The sequence below is a fragment of the Marmota flaviventris genome, chromosome 14 (assembly GCF_047511675.1).
Source record: "Marmota flaviventris isolate mMarFla1 chromosome 14, mMarFla1.hap1, whole genome shotgun sequence".
Lineage (NCBI taxonomy): Eukaryota > Metazoa > Chordata > Mammalia > Rodentia > Sciuridae > Marmota > Marmota flaviventris.
Window position 1 is genome coordinate 42,003,716 of NC_092511.1, and position 18,132 is coordinate 42,021,847.

An 18,132-nucleotide genomic window follows, 5' to 3' on the forward strand; every position below is an offset into this window, starting at 1 on the left:
CTTTTGCTAAGGCTAGCTTTGAACTCATGATCCTCCTTCCTCAGCCTCCTGAACTGCTGGGATTACAGGTGTGTGCCACCATGCCAAGAAGTATTCTGAGATTTCAAGGCAACAGATTTTACATGTAATACCTAAAATACATTATATGTAATGTATAAAAGTATATCACAGTGAATTTCAAGACTCTTAACATCTATATAAATTCCACTTTGCTTCTTCAGCATATATCTAAATATCTTACTCTCTTTTTCATAATAGAAAATCAATTTTTAAGAAATTCATATTTAAGCCAGGTATGGTGGTGAATACCTCTAATCTCAGTGACTGGGGAGTCTGAAACGCAAGGAGGATCAGAAATTCAAGACCAGTCTTGGCAACTTAGTAAGATTGTGTGTTAAAAAAGGGAAGAAAATGCTGGAGGTGTTGCTCAGTGGTGCAGCATCCCTGGGTTCTATCCCCAGTTCCAGAAGAAAAAAGAAAAAGAAAAGAACATGTGATTCATATCAATAAGTTGTGTCTCTGCTATGACTGAAAAGAATTCGAAGAGCAATGATACATTCATTCCAGAATAATTGCTATATAAGAATGCCACCCAAAACTATTTGAACTAATACATGAGTTTAGTAAAGTTGCAGGATACAAAATTCTGGACAAGGACTTTTTTGACAAGACTCCAAAAGTGATTGAATGAATGACAACCAAGCTGGTGTGACTATCACTTGTCTGAGGCAGCTCAGGGCTTTCATGGGGCATGCCCCGTGTGAATCCACCTCTACAGCTGCCAGACTTGGGGCATGCTTACCAGCCCTGCTTTGGACTCAGTTCCCAGGTGTGTAAAACAGGCTGTTCCCTGATGAGTAGCCACTCAACACCATTAGGGATCGCACAGACACACCTTTGACTCAGGGGAAAAGCAATCTGGGCCACACACAGCCACAGAACCAACAGCACCACTGCAGAAGTCTGGGATGTTTTATAAACGGACGACTCATCTGTGGGCACCAAATCAGAGTTTGGGAAGAAAACAAAGTCTTGGAGATGAACAGTGGTCTAGTTGCCCAACAGTGCTGAAGGTACTCTGTGGCACATTTAGAAATGGTTACAATGGCAACATTTGCCATATATATTTTGCTACAATTTATAAAAGAAAACAAAAAGTAAACATTTATTTGAATCATTTCCTGTTTAGATAGCCCAGGGGAACCTTTGCCTTTCATGAATTTTAAATGGGATTATATTAGAAAAATATACTATAACAAGGAAAGTCAATAAATGGTGAATAAAGCAGGGATAAACAGTAAAATTGACCTTTTACAGTAAAATCCTTAAAATCCAAGAACACCCATATCATCCCAGCTATTTGAGAGCCCAAGGCAGGAGGATGGCAAGTTTGAGGCCAGACTGGGCAACTTAAGGAGACTCTGTCTTGGGGAAAAAAAAAATCTGGGGATGTAGCTCCATGGTAGGTCACTCTGGGTTCAATTCCTGGTACTAGAAAAAAAAAAAAAAAAGAAAAGAAAAAGAAAAAGAAAGACTCCAAAGCACAGTAAATGAAAAGCAAAAACAGATAAATCAGATTATACAGAATTTAAAAAAAATTTCACAGCAAAGGAACACTCAACAAAATACGGAGAAAACCTATACAGTCAGAGAAAATATACATTTCCATGTATAAATTCAATCTGGGGAGTTCCCAAAAATTCAATAGCAAAACAAATCGTCATCATCATCATTATTATTATCATCTTCATCCAATTAAAAAGTGAGCAGTAGACTCAAATAGAGATTTTTTTAAATACAAGACATAAAAATGAATAACAGCTACATAAGAAATGTTCAGTATCACCAATCTTCAGGGAAATGAAAGTCAAAACCACAGTGAAATATCACCTCAGTCTAGTAAGAACTATTACTGTTAAATCACTAATGATAGTAAGTGCTGATGAGGATGTGGACAAAATGGTACCCTGGTACACTGTGGGGCAAGAAGGTAGGTTAGTATAGCCATTATGAAAAATAATATGATGGTTCCTCAAAAATTAAAAATAGAAATACCACATGATTTCACACTACTAGGAATATAGCCAAAGGAAATGAAACCACTAGTTTGAAGAAACTTCCATACTCCCATGTTTATTGCGGTAGAGAAGATCTGGAAACAATCTATGCGTTTCACCAACTGAAAAAAATATCATGGTGCATGTACAGAATGGAATACTAGTCAGACATGAAAAGAAATGAAATCTTATCATTTATGACAGCAGGGATAGAACTGGGGATCATTATGTTAAATTAAATAAGCCAGACAGAGAAAGATGTGTACCACAAGATGTCACTCACAAGGGGAATGTAAAGAAGTTATCTTTTAGAAGCTGAGAGTACAATGATGGTTACCAGAGGCCAAGGAGAGTAGAGTAGGTGAGGGTGGGGAAAGGTCTGTCAATGGCTATTACAGGAGCAAGAAATTTGGGGGTACAGTTGTGCAGCATGGTGACTGTAGATGACAATTATTTATTGTACATTTTGGAAAGCTAGAAAAAAGGAATTAAAAAGTTTTCACCACAAATAATTGATAAATGTTTGAGAAGATAAATGTTTACCTGATTATGCAATGTGTATATGTTTTGAACATTATTTTTTACCCTATTAATGTGAACAACATTTGTGTCTGTGTATCCTTTAAAAATAAAAAAATGGTAAAAAAATGAAGTTAAAGTAGTTTGTAGATAATGTTTATTGTCTCTATTAAAGTTCAAAAGGACACTATCATATATTTACCATCATCTTTATATAGGGGTCCTGAGATGGAAAATGTACAAAGGGCTTTTATTAAGGGTTTCAGATGCCCCAGGACCTATTGGGGATTTTATACTTCCCATAAAAAGATAGAATCTATTCTTACTATAATACTGCCACATGTTTCCTAACTCCTTACTGGCTCCCCTGCTCCATTAAAATGTGAGTTTCTATGGGATCCTAGAATTCCTGTTACAAGAGCATTCTGGGAAGTGGTACTGCTCAGGAAACACTGACTGAAAAGTGGATATAGATTGACTCAGAAAGTCATCTGGGATTTAGAGATAATAACATGTCTTTTCATAATGCTAAAGGAATGAAATTTGCTGCTTTTCCTCCCAACCTCTGCTTTTGAATGAAATGAGGGAAAGCCTCTCTCAATTAAATGTTAACATAATTCAAAAGAATCTGAAGCAATATTTAACCAAAATGAAAGAACGGAGGAGGAGGAGGAGGAGGAGGAGGAGGAGGAGGAGGAGGAGGAGGAGGAGGAGGAGGAGGAAGGGGAGGAGGGGGAGGAGGGGGAGGAGGGGGAGGAAGGGGAGGAAGGGGAGGAAGGGGAGGAAGGGGAGGAAGGGGAGGAAGGGGAGGAAGGGGAGGAAGGGGAGAGGAAGGGGAAGAAGGAGAAACGGGACTTTTTTCCTGCTCATTATTCTTGATTTACTACATTGAAAACCCAATGACTTGGTTTAAATTTAGTGGCAGAATTCTTTACTTATGCATATCCACCTATGTACAAAACTTGATAAATGTTTATTGTAAAGGATAATTAGGACATTGTTGCTTTTCTCCCAGGCAGTCAACAGTTTCATTTTCCCCTTTCATTACATTTGACTTCTTAAATCACTCTGAAAAGGAAATTTCATGCTTGTTCCCACATTTTCCACATTTAAGCAAGCATTACTTCTGCTGGGTTTTTCTTTGTCCCACCCCCACCCCCTATGGCTACCTGACATACTCCTAAGCATAGGCATCAAGTCTGAATTTGAAGCTGGGTTCCAGCTTCAGACTGGAATTTTAGATCTATATATTCTAACTAGGTGCCGTGGAAGCTCAACTGGGAATTCCATTAGCATCTTTTTAGACTAAAATCTATGTGTGAAGAAAACAGTATGAAGTGAGTTCTCCCCCACCTCTGATACTCTAAAGCTTTGCCTTTCTGATGATGTGGTTGACCATGATTATGGCATATGGAAAACACAGGCGAATCCTGTACAGCTGATTGATCTGATTCTTTCTTCACATAGGAAATTTAAGTTACCATTACAACTCTTTCAGTTACTGTGGCTGCTTGATTACGCTAGAGCTTTAGAACTTACTAGCCTATTAGTAACCCTTATTATGTTCATAGATTCTGTAGGTCAGGAAATGGGAAGTCTGCATCAGGGAAAGTTGCGTCTGATCCACTGTAACTACAACATTTCACTTGGTCCATTCAAACTGCTGGGATGTAGATAAGCCCTGTGGCTTCTTTTTCTTGCTCTCTCTCTTTCTTGATGTAGACTCTTCAGGTGATCTCTCCAGTATGGTAGCAAGTAGAAGTCCAATATCATACAACCAAACTTCGTGTCCTGCATGTAAGCATAGATCCTATCTCTTGTTTTTTTTTTTTTTTTCCTTGTTTTTTTTTTCAGGGACAAATACCAAACTCAGGGCCTTGCATGTGCTAAGCAAACTCCCTGCCACTGAGCTAAATCCCCAACCCTAGATCCTATCTCTTAATGGAAAAATATCAATATAATTAAGAAGGGAATCTAGAATGGGATATATATTGGTTTAAACATTTTTTGAAAAACACCATCTGCCACAGGGAGTAATATTATTCTTTGATTTTTTTTTTTAATGGGCCAGATCTTGTCCTAAACAGAAGTCTACTATGTCCATCTACCAACACTTTCTCCTCAGTGGGTGAGAATTGACCCAGGTGTTAGTTGCCTAATGTTTTCCATCTGCCTTACAAGGGAGCAGATCACATTTTTATTGCACATTCACCTGTCTACAGAGTCTCAGGAAAGTTAGCACTTATAGGAACGTCAGCAGGTGATTTTGTGTATACTGAGAGGATGTTGGCAAAGAACCAGCCATGTCTGAGTTAAATGGAAAAGACTTAGCTCAGGTCTTGAAGACTTCAAGAGGAGGCTTTATTTATTTATTTTTTTCTCCAAATTTCTTTGTCTGTGTTTGGCCGACAGGAGAAACAAGAAAAACTGTTTAAAAAAGAAAATACGTCTTAATTCTGTTTCTGGGTGGACAAGGTTTCAGAGATGAGTGAGTCTGTGATCTAGGGTGCTGGAGCTGGGAATAAAAGTGATTGAGTTGACCTCAAAAATTGGAATTAAAAAATATCTAGAATGCTGGGCTTAGGGGAAAAGGCACTGTAAATGAAGGTGATACAAACTGAATTTATCTGGTGTGTAACTAGATAAATCACATTAAAGCAGACCAATTCTGAAGGGAAAAGGCAAACAAGACAGTGACCTAGGGATTGCCACAAAGTCATAGGGGCGCAGCAGGAAGACATTTGTTATTTTTTTTAACAGTGTTCTGAAAAATAGACATAGTTTTATTTTCTATGTCTTCTTAAAGATCCGCCAAGCCATTTAGAACAGTGGTATCTTTTAACTTGTCCTTAGGTGGTTAACGTCAAAAGTTAGAATTACATTAAATTTTGTAGGCAAGGACATCTTATTGGAGGTGCTATGAACTCTTGTTGTATTATAATATGAATCATTTAATGCTCTAGAAGGGAAATATCTGATGTTTCTGTTTCCCATCTTTTTATCATATTATATTACTTATAATCTGAGAATTACCAGGACACCCTCCCTTGTAGTTTAAGTGAACTCCTTATGGGAGTTCATGCTGCCTTGAATGTAAAATTTGGGAGAATCAGCATTTATGCCATGGTGAATTTTCAAGTTGAGATTTCTATTTACCACATGTTTTTTCATAAGGAAGGAGTATTGATTATAGTCACATGCTGTATCATTTCTTGAGGGGGATCATTTCCTTCTACCTCTTTTTCTAAAATATTTTTTATTTGTTCTTATTAGTTATACATGATAGTAGAATGTATTTTGACATATATTATACATATATGGAGTAGAACGTCTCATTCTTCTGGATGTACATGAAGTAGAATTACAGTGGTCATACAATCGTACATGCACATAGAATGGTAATGTCTGATTCATTCTATTATCTTTCCTATACCCATTCCCCCTCCCTTTCTTTCACTCCCCTTTGTCAAACCAAAGTACTTCTATTTTTCCCTACCATCCTCCCTTATATTGAGTTAGCATTTGCATATCAGAGAAAACATTTGGCCTTTGGTTTTTTGAGATTGGCTTAGATAACTTAGCATGATAGTATCCACTTCCATCTATTTACCAGCAAATGCCATAATTTCTTTCTTCTTTATGGCTGAGTAATATTCTGTTGTGTATATATACCACATTTTCTTTATCCATTCATTTATTGAAGGGCACCTAGGTTGGTTCCATAGTTCAGTTATTGTGAATTGAGTAAACATTGATGTGGCTGCATCACTGTAGTATCCTGATTTTAAATCCTTTGGGTATAAGCTGAGGAATGGGATAACTGGGTCAAATGGTGGTTCCATTCCAAGTTTTCTGAGAATTTCTATACCTCTTTCCAGAGTGTGCCAATTTGCAGTCCCTCCAGCAATGTATGGGTGTATCTTTTTTCTCACATCTTGCCAACATTTATTGTTGCTTGTATTCTCGATAATTTCTATTTTGACTGGAGTGAGATGAAATCTCAGTGTTGTTTTAATTTGAATTTTTCTAATTGCTAAAGATATTGAACATTTTTTCATATATTTGTTGACCAATCATATTTCTTTTGTGAAGTGTCTACCTCTTAATGATATGTTCTAATAATTTCTTATTAGAACATAGAATGGAAAAATCAGGAATTATTCTAATTTAAACATGATGAATTATAATTATGATTTTGAGAATAGGTTCTGCTATTATTTTAAGATATGTATACCACCATTTCTGTAACTTTTGTATGAACTTTTATTTTAGTTTCCTATTTAATATAATAACATATTACAAAAATATTCCAGATCCTTTCATTATTTGCCATAAAACAATTTCAATATTGAGGGAATTATCTGCTTATTTGGAGATTTGATAGCATTTCCTGTGAAATTTATGAAGTATAGAATTTATTTCAGAAGTAGATTTTTGACAAATAAGTCACTTGTGTTTTCTTAAGGTGATTCATGCAGTGAACTTTGCTATGTATTCTTGAACTATGAAGATTGGTCACATGGGTCATAGGGGCTGGATATCTAGGAAGAATACAACTTTCATTCAAATCAGATGTTAAACAAAGGCAAGGAGAAATTTCATAGAAATGAGATAGGAATTTGGGGATTCAGATAAGAAGAGATACACTGAGTCTCAAAAGAAAAGCACCCATGAGGTATTGGAATGCAGGAATCTTCTAACCTTCCATTCCAAATCCATGAATCTTTGAAATTCAAAACAAGCTTTCCTGAAAAACTCAGCCCTTGTCCTTATCCCAAGGCCTTGACTCATGTCCCTGCTTTTGTAAAAAGTAACATAAGAACAAAGCACAAGTGCTGGGAAAAAATGGCATCAAATTCTGTAACTCTGCTCTGGCTCCACCTCTAGTCTGGTGCCTAGCAAATGTCCCTCACATCAAGGGGTTTCTGTCCAGCCCTCTGGAGATGGCCTACAATCTCCCTTGAAAGTGCCTCTGCTTTATTAAATAAACCTTTGATGTTGAAATTATTTTCCATCGTGAAAGCCAAGGACTCTACTGGTTCCTAGTTGAGGTCCCCTCTCTGGGAACTCCTCAGACTTCTGGTGACAAAAGGACATGGTGAAAGTGGGTGCATGTTCCAGAAATAATTGGAGGGAGGTTGTGAGAAAACAAAACCAAGCCTTTTCCCTTAAGTTTTGAGCATAAATAATCAGACATTTCAGTGAATCAAAATGGAGACCAAAATGGAGAAGGACCATGGCGGTCCTTTTCCTCATGCCCTCCATTGCTGCCTCAAGCCCCTTTATATGTCATTTCTAACTACTGGCCAATGTATTGAAAAAGCAGGTCAGAATTTGTTTCATGTATTTCTGGCAACATTGCCTTGCTCTCTTGGGCAGATAAATAACAGCTAGTACTTTGCTTCATCATCTTATCTAGTACAATGTCTACTTCCACTCAAGTTCTCCATTCACTTGTTTTCTAAGACTCCTGAATCCTTAGAGGTCTCACAGGATGGTACAATTATTTCCAAAAAAAGAACAAATAAATTTTATAAATCAGGATATTCTAATGTGTCTGTGGATTGCAATGAGTAAGCCAACGAGATCACTCTTTTATTGTTATTATTAATGTACCTTGTTATAAATGTTAATATATATGAAATGCTATATTTCTGAAAATGGAAGCATATCACACAGAGAGTAATAGATGTTTTCCTCACTTATGAGTATATTTTGTATTTCTATGGTAGCATATATAGATTTGTTTCACTTATTTTAAGGACTTCCTAGAGTCCTAACTTATGGTTTTACAATGACTAAATTGTCAAGTTGATTATTCTTTCCTTCTTGAAATACTCTCCAACCTTTTAATAACAATTCAGACTAATTCTCTTTAATCTGGCTTTATGTGTTCAATTCTGGTACTCAGTATTCTTTAAGATTCACTCAATCCTGGGACAGACACTTCCTCCTTTTCTCCCTAGTCCCTCTTTTGGGTTGATATTCAGTACTTCATTACCTTTAGATATCACTCTATTATAGTGACTCCCAGAACTTCATCTCCAGTGCTGACGTCTCAATTGAGCTCCAGACTCTATATAAATATCTACTAGTTTCCACAGACAAAAAGATTTCTTCATTTCTGTGGCAAATTCATAGAAGAAAGTTTGAAACTTGCACTCTGAAGGTTCAAAGTTGGAGTCTGCTGAAATAAACCAATGGTAGTGCAACAGTGTGCACATGTGCAAGGAGCCATAAAAAATTTGAAGACTCAAGTATGGGCTAGATGGTTGGAGTTTAAATATATTCTACATGGTAGAATGGAAAATGGGAGAGATTGTGTCCATTCTGAGGGAGGAGGGGTCGATTTTCATGGGAAGTGAATGGCTGAAGAACAAAAGAGGGATTGAGACAAATATCCCCTGGATTCTGGAGAAGGTGGCAACAAGCTATAGGCAGGTGAGTAGTGAAACTGAACTATGAACAAAGGTTGTTTTATTATGCAGATAAAGTTTCTCAAGTAGAAGTCCTCAGAGAAATAGATGATAAATTTGATATAATTATATGAAAACCTTTTTTTGTCTATGAGTTAATTTTGCCTGGTTAATTAAATTTTAGGGATGGAGTGCAAGACAATTGCATTTCTTTCAGGATGAACTTCCTTTAGCTGTCAGATAATGGAATTTCAGAGAGAAAGTCCTTTCCTGAACTTATTGGGGTGGGGGGAATGACATGGATAAGGGAATGTTAGAAAGACCTTGATTCTAAGACAGTTTCTATGGTCTTTAGTTTTCTTTAATTCAAACTTCTCAGCATGTCTAAGCATCATACTTTGGGGTATCTTATTCTGAGCTACAACACCCTCAATGACACTATCTTGTTACTCTGCTTCCTCATGACAACATATGACACTATTATTACTATTACTCAAATCAAACTTAAGGCTCCCATTTCAATTATTGTCATTGTCCCACATTCCATGTCTAAATCATATGTAAACTCTTTCTCAAAATATATTCCATGTCTGTCTCTCTCTCCTGTGTTCTCCATAGTTAAAATCCCCAGTCACCTTTCACCTATAGTAGAACTATAGACATTTTTCTGCCCTTCTTCCTCTCTATGCACAACCCAATAAATAAAATACACCTAAAGAGATATTTTGAAATGTAAACCAGATTACAGATTTCTTCAGTTTCACCATCCCTGTGTCTTTTCATTATGTCTAGAATAAAAATCCAAAATCCTGACCATGATTTAAATAGTCCCAAGTCAGTCTTTATTTATCATCTCAATGCTGTCTCATGCAACTTTCTACCAATGCTGTGAACTGACTTGTCTTACTGCAGTTCCTTTTTTTTCTACTGAGGGCTAAAAATCCCATTTCCTGGACTTCCAGATTTGTTTCTGGATAAACATTATGACTGCCAATCAGATGCATTTGGATAGAAGTGAGACCGTGAGCATCTTTCTGTCCATTTGGCTTTTTTCCTCTGTTAAGAAAATTTGAAGACCCAAAGGATTCTCACAGCAATGTTCAAGTGTCCATTCTCCTGATTCCTGAGGGTTAGAGGCAGGTGTGATGGATACAGTGAACAAATTTCTCTTTCCAGTGTCTGATTTCCAGCTTTGTGAGTGTAGAACATCAGCAGCAGAGTAATTTACCCTGACTAACTGCCTAAGAGCTTTGGCGCCCTGTGCTGGGGCTCAGCAAATGCAATGGCAATCAAAACTCATAGCTCCTCTTTCTTATACTCAAACAGAAAGCTTACCAAAGCTTGTACAAACCATTCTGCATTACGGTGCCTTTGAACTGGTTCTAATCTGAAACATACTTCCTTTAAACTTAGAGGAGCCTCTTTTGTAGTATCTTTCAGCTTTCAGCTGGATTATCATCTCAAAATAGTTTCCCCTGTATAACCAATCAAAAAGATTCCTGTTAGCATACAAAGGCTCAGTCGGCTCAATGCACAACAGAAGACAGTTACTCAAAAGGCAAGGTGTTCACAAACAAATAACTTTTTTTTTTTTTTTTTTTTTACAATAAGCTAGTTTGGATTAGTTTGACCATACTGTATTCCCAATGATCATCTAAACTAACAACCACAAGCGAAGAACTTCTATAGGAAACTCCAGGAAGTGTATTTTAGCTACAGACAGGCGGGCTGGTAGGAGAGAATAATTATTAATTCTGCAGTGGCCCATTTCATTGATGTACATTCTGTTGTTCTGGGTTCTGTCAACTAAAGAAAGATTACTGATTAGGAAGTCTTATGGCCATCTTCTTGTGTTCTGTTTCCCTGGAATAGCTGACTCTACTAGTTAATATCTTACTATGGCTTTTCTATAGAATTTAGAATGTGGGACAAAGGTAAAGAAAACTGAAAACAAGTTTACAAAGGACAATTTACAAAGGATGAATTAAGCCCCTAGGTGATGTCAATCCCATCAATATATGGCTTTTACATCTCCCTAGGTTATTGTCTTCACAGTGTTTATCATAAATATTACAAAATACTTAGACTGGAGACTTTAAAGATAGTAGAAGAAATGTATTTCTCACAGTTTTTGAAGCCAGGAAGTCAAAGATCATGCACCAACTATGTACACTCTGTGCCTGCTTACCTTTGGATGGCTTATCTTTATTTTTCTTGTAATGCAGACTTTAAAAAAAAATAAATTGAGGGCTGGGGCTGTGGCTCAGCGGTAGCGCACTTGCCTGGCATGTATGATGCATTGGGTTCGATTCTCAGCACCACATATAAATGAATAAATAAACAAGTAAACAAACAAATAAATAAATAAACAAAGGTCTATCAACAACTGAAAAATATTTAGCAAAAATTAAGTTGAATAAATTTTGAACCATTACATAAAAACAGTTCTTATTCTTCACAGTGTGTTTTCAGTAGGACTTTCTGTCTGTGACAGATTATTTTTTCTGATTGTAAGAATTTCAGATTTCCGGCAATTTTGCAGGAGGGTATAACTAACTGTGTGTTTTGGAGGGGCAATATTTTTAATTTCCTATGATAAAACCAGCCATTCTAGCATAAGCCCCAGATCAACTTTAAATACATACATATATTTTTTTTCATTTTCTCCCTCTCATTGTTCTCCTTTCACCTTTATTGTGTATATATGACTATTTGGCTACATGATTTAGAGAAAAATTTGGCTCTGGGTAGTAAAGAATCAAAATTAATGTGGCAAAAATAATATAAAACTATTTGAAGTCCAGGGCCAGGAAGCATGTATACTCCTTGAAGTCCTTGGGCAATCAGACACTTCTCAGTTCATTTATGTTTTGAACTTCTTGCTATATTAGCATATATAGATTTGTTCCAGCTATTTAAAGAACTGCATAGGAACTTACTATATGGTTATACAATGACTAATTTAGCAGATTATTCCTTCCTTTTAAAAACTCTCTCTCTGCATATGTATCCTTTGAGTGATCTTTGAATCATGGACCATGTTGTGGACAGTTATCAAAGTTCCAGAAACTAAAATGATTTAGGGGTGACTGAGGTCCAATATAAGTACCCTCTCCAAAGGAACACTTTAAAGGCTGCTGAAGGACGATTTTGCTTTAGGTGGTATGAGACAGAATGTAGCAAGATGTCAGCATTTAATAAGGATAGAACTTATCTATTCTTACCAGCCATTTTTTTTTTTGACACAAATGGAGAAAAGAAAAACAATTAATTTTGTCAGAAAAAAATTATTTTACTTTTCTCCTCTCTCCTTTTCTTTTCTTTCTTTCCATTATTCCTTTTTCTTCCTACTCATTTCTTCTAGGTTTTCTGATTTATAACCCCCGCCTCCCACTACCACCAAGAGCCCACCACCACTAAGAGCTCCTCCAAAACACACGGTTATACCCTTCTGCAAACAATTTTTCTGTAATACTGGGAAATCACATAAACTCAGCCTCAGTTACTTCACTTATATTTTGGAAGCATTTCACCTTATTTACTGGAGAAATGTAGTTTTGAAAATTTATTTAGGCACACTTGTCAAATTTAAGAGCAGTCAATATGAGTGAAATAGCCAGAATTAACTACTCTGATGATAAACTCATTTTTAATTTCAGTTCACATATCAACTATGTGCTTCCCAAGATGACTCCTGAATACAATTAGTAAGATTTACTAATTAAAATAAATTAATAACTTCTTTTGAAGAAAGCATGATAGATTATAATTCAATTCACTATTGTAACAAATTGGAATTATAATTTTCATATGACTTGCTTAATTTTTATTTTATCAAAAGTTTATTGATATGGCTATAATTTATGTATACTGTTGTATTTATTTCAGAAATTTAGGTAAAAGATAGATAGTTGGGATTTCCCCCTAAATTTATAGATAAATTTAAAAATGATTTTGAAGAATAAGTTTTACATTATTTTTCTATACTACTGGGAAATAACATAAACTCAGCCTCAGTTACTTCACTAATGTTTTGGAAACATTTCACCTTAAGTACTTAAATGTTTGCCTTTTAATCAGCTTATCTTTTATATTTCTTCCACTAATAAAACTTTGGTTTCTGTGAATTATGAATTCCATTTCTGTATAATTTTCTGTAAATACTTTGCCAATGTTAACATAAAAGACTGCACAATTTATTGTAACTCAGATTTTCAATTTTCTCAACTAAATGATGCAAAAAAATGGAATGTTTACTAATATTTTCATTTTACTTTCAACTGTGCTAAATATTCACCTGTAGCATACTAATTAGAAAATATTTCAGGAACTAATACGACCCATTCTAAAAATAATTACTACTATTCCGGTTTCTTGCTTATTCATTTTATAAAACATTCGAAGGTATTTAATGACTTGAAATTATATTCTACAAAAATTTGTGCTTCTCAGAAACTCAGTTTTAAATAAGATAGGTGTTTTGGTTTATCATTTAGCTATCAATTTGCTTACCATCTAGATGGGGATCTGATTTGTACCTGCTTCATTAGAAAGAGGAGAAATATATCTGTATCATCTTAATTTTTCTGGTATGTGTGAACATCTCCCAAGTGCGGAATGATTGGACTATTACCTGCTCAGGGGACAAAGAGATTCTTCTAGGGATTCTTTAATACCTTCCTTTTATCAGAATCTAGACATCTTCATTATTGGGGAAGTCTGGGGAAAATTATGGAAAGGTCCAGCTGCCTGGATATGACTTCCTTACTTGGGATCTTTTCTTAGGATTTTAGACTGATTCTATCTTTTTCACTAAGCTAATTTAGCTTATGTTAGAGTGAGCAGGTACAAATTTCAATCAATGAATAAGTCAATGAGTGGTTCTTTAACACTGAGAAGTATGGACTCACCTTTGTATTTTTCAGTGTTAAAGAACACACAATTAAAAATTATAAAAATGGTAAATTTATGAGTTAAAATGTAAAATTAATTTAAGATGTCAATGAAACTAATTAAATTGAACTATTATTATACATCAGAAAGAGTCATATAAGTCATATAGAGGTTGCTAGAGTTTCGACCTGAAATTTCCCCCAAAGGATCATGTACTAAAGCCATCGTTCCCAGAAGTTGAATCACTGTGGGTGTTTCTTTGAAGGGAATACAAGTTTACTGGTCTCTTCCTCTCTCTCTTTTTAATCCCAGCCACCATGAGGCGAACAGATTTCCTCTGTCACATGTTTTGGCCCTGATATACTGCCTTGTCACAGGCCCAGAATCCACAGGGACAACACACCTTAGACTGAAACCTGCGTAATGTGAACCTGAAAACATGAGTTTCTTTTAAGTTGTCGGTCTCATGTATTTTGTCACAGCAATAGAAAGCTGACTAACTCAATATGACTTCTGATTTTAACTAATCAAATTTGACATGTAATCTTTTTAATACAACCTTCATAAGAATGCTGAAATAAAAAATAGTGGAAATATGAAATTGACTATGTGGGAAATATTTTTCTACTCACCTCATCTTCAGTACAGAGTTCATTGGCAAGTTACAGTTTTCTGGTTCCTAAGCAATGTTATTTTATTTGTGAAGTCTTCAAAATTATAATGTCAAATTTTTAACAAGGTGTAAATTTTTGTTAAACTTAGGAATAACCTAATAAACTGTGTATTACTCAAAGGTAACACAGCACTGAAAGGTGACCAGTGATCCCACCAAGACTTATGGAAGGCCTTCACGATTCTCTAGATTTGCTTTTTCAAACAGTTGTTTACATTGTAATTCCTTTTATTTTGACACACAAAATACCATCATTCAAACATTTGTCTCAAACACCTAAAGGTTGAACACTGCTATTCGACAAACGTGAAATCTATTTGAAGAGACAGTAAATCTTTAAACAACAATGGAAGACATTTGATTGAAGTTCCAAAGTGAGAGGTGCCAATTCCACTCAGAAACATAGGAAAAAACAGAGCAAAAAGTTGGTCTTTGTTTGTTCCTCAAAATACCATAGTGTAGTGATATTAGAAAATGTCTTTTAGAAATAAATTTGAAAATCATTTTTGTTGGTACCAAGGAAGGAAAATAGTTTCTATAAAGAATGATCTGTGCAAAGACTTGGTTTTAAATATAGGAACCACACTGAATGGCAACATATATGATTTTATATGAACAAGAATTAAAGCACAGAGGGCCAGAAGCCACATGGAAAAATATGAAGAAGACCTAAACAGACTCTCTCTCTCTCAATCTCTCTCTCTCTCTCTCTCTCTCTCTCTCTCTCTATATATATATATATATATATATATATATATATATATACACACACACATATGAACATGCATGAAATGTATATATATACAACAGCAATATGTATCTTATTATATACATCCTATACATATATATATATATATAATCATAGAGATATGTGTATTATCATGTATTAGTATATACATGTATGAACTATACTTTATATGTATAATATGTGTATGATTATGTATTATCAGCTCTTAAACATATGAACAGATGTTCACATTCAATCATAATTATGGAATGATTTATATTGAGAAATATAGCAATGAAAATCCATTTTTCTCCAATCAGATCGATGAAAACCAGCAATTATTTTTTAAATTTATCGATTCACTTTTATCCAGGATTTAGCATTTTTTAGAATTTCTCATTTTTGTCTTAATATAAAATAGTAGCTTATTTTCATTTTTATTATCATTTTTCTAATTACTTTTGAATTTGAAACTCATGAAAAATTTTTATCAGCCATGTTTTTGTGCTTTCTTTTAAATTTGTAAGCACTTATTATCCATTAGAACACGAATTCTTTATAGACTATATCTAGTCGCAGTCTCCCGCATTCTAGCTTATATTTTTCACACTATTTCAAATGTTGAGTCTTAATATTAATTCTTAGCTTTAAAACATTCAGACTTGTCAATATTTTAAAGTTAACGCTTTTTGCATGTGGGCTAAGACATATTTCCAATATTAAATTAGAAAGTATCATACATTTCCATGTTTTAATATTTTCCTTTGAAGTAGAGTGGCTGAGTAAAATGCAAACCTAGTCATGTCTGATTTTAGTGTAGCTGGATTAGAACATGAGACATCGGGCTATATTTGATTTCAGACAAAAAACAAATAGTTCATTATAAGTAATACCAAAACGTTGCTTGAGGAATGCCTATTCTAAAAACGTTATCTGAAATACAAATTTCTTAGAGAATACTCTATTTTTACAAATCAAAACTGTGAACCTTACATTTAGGTTCTTAATTCTATTAAGAATTAAGATTGCTATACTGTTGTTTTTTTTTTCTGCCTTTATACACTGTTTTCTTCCTGTTTTCTTTGTCATCGGCTCCTCTTTTCCCACTTGTCTGACAAGCTAAATATAAAGTAAATATTAATTCCCTATTGCATTTTAATTTAACCATAGAGAGGTAGGATATTTAAGCTGAGAGAAAGAGATAACTACCTTTAACATTTGTCTCCATATTTTTGTCTAAATATTGATCCAATTCTATTAAGACTGCCTCTAGAGTGGCAGCACTGAAGAAATATAGGGGAGTGAAACGACATTCATTTTATGAACATGATTTGGAAATGAAACACATCCTTTTTCTTCACATCTTATAGTCCCGAATTGAATCCCTTGGCCACAACTAAGTGGGAAGAAGTCATGGTACAAGTAGCTGCACAGCCATTTCTTATTCATCTCTATCATGGGGGAAAATGGCTTTTGGAGAAGGGTCAGTCTCAGTCACAGTATTCTTGTTTTTTTTTTTTTTCTTGTATGGTACTGGGGATTGAACCCAGTGGCACTCTACCACTGAACTTCATCCCCAGCCCTTTTTACTTTTTATGTTGAGATGGAGTCTTGCTAAATTGCTTAGGACCTCACTAAGTTGTTGAGACTGGCCTTGAACTTGAGACCTTCTGCCTCAGCATCTGAAGTAGCTGGGATTATGGGTGAGTTCCCTAGTGCCCAGCTTCAGTCACAGTATTCTTTACCTACAAGCCCATATTTCACTTTCAAATCAATTAGTCAGTATTCAGGAAACATATTCTTACATCACCATGGCATTCACACCCTTTAACCTTTAGACTAGTGGTCATTTCCCAAACATTTTGCATCCCCAAATTCCAAAGCTTCATCTATATTCTGGTTCTTTAAACCAGACAATCATGATTCTCCCTAAAACTTCTTATGTTTTTTATTTATAATGTTTCCAGATCAGACACACTCTAATACCAGCTGATAATTACATTTCTAAACACTTTCATCTCTTGCTGAGCTCTATCCATCTATCTTAACAATGCAAATTATTTGCAAATCGAGTATACCATAATCTCATTATATAAAAGTGTCCTTTTTATTGAATCAACTAAAAACTTAGATGTCTATAAAAGCTCTCTCATAGGATTGCAAACAACCCAGGGGTAACCTACTTAACTGTATTCATTCTACTGCCAAAATCACTCCCTCTAATAAAGGGTTTTCATTCTTTCACTGAATTTATCAATTGATAGGGGCTCAAAGAGCACACTGGTGTGATTTTTCAAACACCTAAATCAGAGGATTACATACCAAAATGAATGTATTTGAAACTAGTCATCATTCATTTATGTTTCTTAGTATTTAACACTGTACTAGTTGCTGTGAGAAATACGAAGATGACATTTACACAATGCCAAATACCTAAATTGCTAGTGAGCAACAGACAGGTCTCAAAAGGATATATTAAGAGAGATGATAGTTACATTGTGGAGGAAGAGGTGATTTCTGCCTGGAGCTATCACTAAGATATCACAGGGAAAATGTGATTTGAGGAAGGCCCAGAATTGATGCACAGGATGTGATATGATTAAAGTTTATAACCATTCAAATCAATTTCATAAAGTCCCTTTCTTTTCTTAGTCATTCAGTGAACAAGTAATTCCTAGTTATACACATGAGTTGCCAAAATCTTCACCTACTAACTATCATATCATGGGATTAATTTCACTTTGGCAATGAAAATCGTATTTTAGAGAGCTTTTTGGTATTTATACAAAGTATAATTAAATCAATGTAAAAAATATTTAAGAAAATCAAATAAATATTTATTATTAT